The sequence below is a fragment of the Zingiber officinale genome, chromosome 2A (genome assembly GCF_018446385.1).
Source record: "Zingiber officinale cultivar Zhangliang chromosome 2A, Zo_v1.1, whole genome shotgun sequence".
Taxonomy (NCBI): Eukaryota; Viridiplantae; Streptophyta; class Magnoliopsida; order Zingiberales; family Zingiberaceae; genus Zingiber; species Zingiber officinale.
The window spans coordinates 128,589,077-128,591,982 of NC_055988.1; the positions used below are offsets into that span (position 1 = coordinate 128,589,077).

General features: G+C 40.3%; 1 long non-coding RNA gene across 1 annotated transcript; it reads left to right on the forward strand.

The window, feature by feature from the left end:
* Positions 1–462: 462 nt before the first annotated feature.
* LOC122042302 lies at positions 463–912 on the forward strand. The gene is made up of 2 exons (XR_006129198.1): positions 463–649; positions 725–912. It is a non-coding gene; the product is annotated as an uncharacterized LOC122042302 (long non-coding RNA).
* Positions 913–2,906: the final 1,994 nt, after the last annotated feature.

The window sequence follows — 2,906 nt, forward strand, 5'->3', positions numbered from 1 at the left end:
CCCTTCTTCCTTTCTTGTTCTTCTACTCCCAACACCAGCAAATCAGCTAGAGCAAGAGCTCAGCCATCAACAGCAGCTCTTTCCTCCTCCTCCTTCCAGCATAAAAACTCTTATAATCTTGCTGTTTTACCAACAAGAAGCCCAGCTGAAGCAACAACAGCCCGCTCTCCTTCCTATTTCCAGCAAGGACAAGCAGTTTCTTTCCCTGTTCCTTTTTTCCAGCAAGCCACAGCGGCAAATATCAGCCTCTTTTGTTCCCTGTACTTCGGCCAAGGGCCGCTACGACTCGATCAGTGGTCCGGTCGGCTCACTCATCCATCCGAGGGCGCCCCCTGGGCCAGGGTAAGTTCTCGTACTCGGTATCTGTTCATTTTATTGCTATACTATTATGCGGTTACTTATATGTCTGTGGGATTCGCCTCGAGCACCGAGGTACCAGAGACCGGGGGAACCCGGTCGCTGGATACAAGTACAGTTGACCGGAGGAGGACTTCAGACGACTTGGTCAACGCAGCGGACAGATCATCCACCGGGTCAAGAGGATGCGGTCAACCCTCCAGACACGTCATACCGGCAGGTTCGTCTTCTCAACTCCCAGACAGGATCAACAACAATTGAATCGAAGAAGTAGAAAGTAATACGAAATAAGGTAATAATATATTTCACTTTTTAAGTGGACTTTTAAATATTTTTTTATTCTATTAACAATTTATTTTCTTGTTAGAATTTACTAAAAGAGGTTGTGGATCATTACCTCCAAGATAACTGAAAGAAACACAACCAATAGAAAGTCCACGAGGAAGCATTCAGTAACAATTTACTTGTAATTTCATTTCATTTTTTTTTTAAATTGTTACATATGATTCAATTGTAATTATATTCTTTATATAGTGATGATTTTGAACCTAAGCATTCTGGTCAGGTCTGATGTTTAGGAGCTGATACGCTGCCTAGCTAAGTGTGTTCCAAGCAATGAAATGCAACTTAATATATTGACAAGATTATCACTCTAATTCAGATTTGATAAACAAATTTAAAAAATGAGAGAGAAAATTAAAGATAAGGAGTTGCGAGAAGCACAACGATAAATGGAAATAGAGTAGATGAGAAGACACATGTAAAAAAAAATGATCAATTACATAATTTTGCACGAGTAATGCTAAGTATGATGTCGGGAAGTGTTGGGGGTTCTCATAGACCTAAATTATTATCAACACAAGTAAAAAAACATTTCTTACAAAAATATAATTATTTAAAATTATTTGTATAGTTAAGTATATGATAGTAAATTTATTTATTTTTATAGATGACAACTATGTTTGCATATATTATGAAGTAACAAATTCCATCAACTATAAAAGAAAATAGATGTAGATCTTTTTTATCATAAGAATTAAATAATAATTAGAGAGAATTTTAAATGCAATGAGGTTAATTTTTTAAATATAAATATTTGGTTAGAGTATTTCTGACATTCAGATTTTTTTAAATTGTGCTTGTCCTTGTAGTTAAAATTGTGCTTTACTTTTTGAATTTTTCATTTTAAGCAAATATCTATACTTTCGGCATTAGAATTTGTTAGTTAAGTCTAATATGTCAAACACTTTATTCCCAACACAATTTTTTATCATGCCAGAAACAAAAACATTATCTTTTCCGCTAGTGTAGGCATATGGGATGCAGACTTTTATGTCAAGGTGCCATTATTCCCACAATAAAGGCACGTTCAAAACAATGAAAAATTGTAAATAAGTTAAATTTATTAAAGTAGAAATTTCTGAGGGGGTAAAATATCAAATAAAACTTTGTTTAATATTATTTATAGTGATTTCACAATTTAGCTTTATATAGTGCTCGATAGAGTGATAAGATGCCCCTGGAGCATGATTCAGTTGGTTAGTGCATAGCAGATTTATTATTATAGGACAAGGGTTTAAATCTTGATAAAATCGAGGAAAAAAATCATCCTCTGCATTGGCCAACTACAACTTCCCAACTTCCCGATTTACCTCCTCTTACATTTAAAATTATGTATGAGCATGTTTCGAAGGATTTTCTTTCAGACAAAGATCCAACATAATCATTGATCCTTGTTGGACCCTGTGGTAGTTTTGATATGATCAATCAAGTTAATTAGGTCCTGTGTTTTGTCTGAACCTTGTGTCTGAGTATGCAGGAACTTAGGAGCACAGGAAGTCGAGCGGAAGACGCAGCTAGCGAAAAGGACGACATGGGAAGGGAGCCGACGGGCTCGGTGCGTCTGAAGGACGAGAGAGCTGCGGAAGAGTATTCCGGTGGAGCAAGAAGAACGTGCGCGGCGTTCGAGGGACGAGAAACCGGACGGAAGCCTGCTCGAGGAGAAGGCCGGGAATTGGGTTCTGGTGAGCCCTATTCCGGTAGGCCGCAATCACCCAAGGAGTCGAACCGGAGCAAGTCAATTGGAAGTTGACTTGTCAACGGTTCGGTCGACCAAACCTATTGATCGGTCGACCGAACCCTTCATTAACCGAAGCCAACCGTTGGTGACACGTCAGCAACACATCTGCCAGCGGTGAAGTGATCGGTCGACCGAACCTCATGATCGGTCGACCAAACCCAAGTTTATCCAGAGACTGAGTCGAGCGTTTTCATCGGGCCAGCGCAGAGGAAGACCGTTGGCCGATCGGTCAACCGAACACAAGGATCGGTCGACCGAACTTGAGCTCGATCAACAGAGACTGCACCTGGACGGAAAGCCGGGCAGGTACAGCAGGTTCGGTCGACCGAACTTGGGGATCGGTCGATCGATCCCTCTCGAGTCAAACCTGATCCCGAAGGATCAGGTGATCTGATAAGCTCGAGAACCCCTATATAAAGAGGGTCTCGGGCAGCTTTAGAGAACAACGAATACGAACGAAATAGCGACT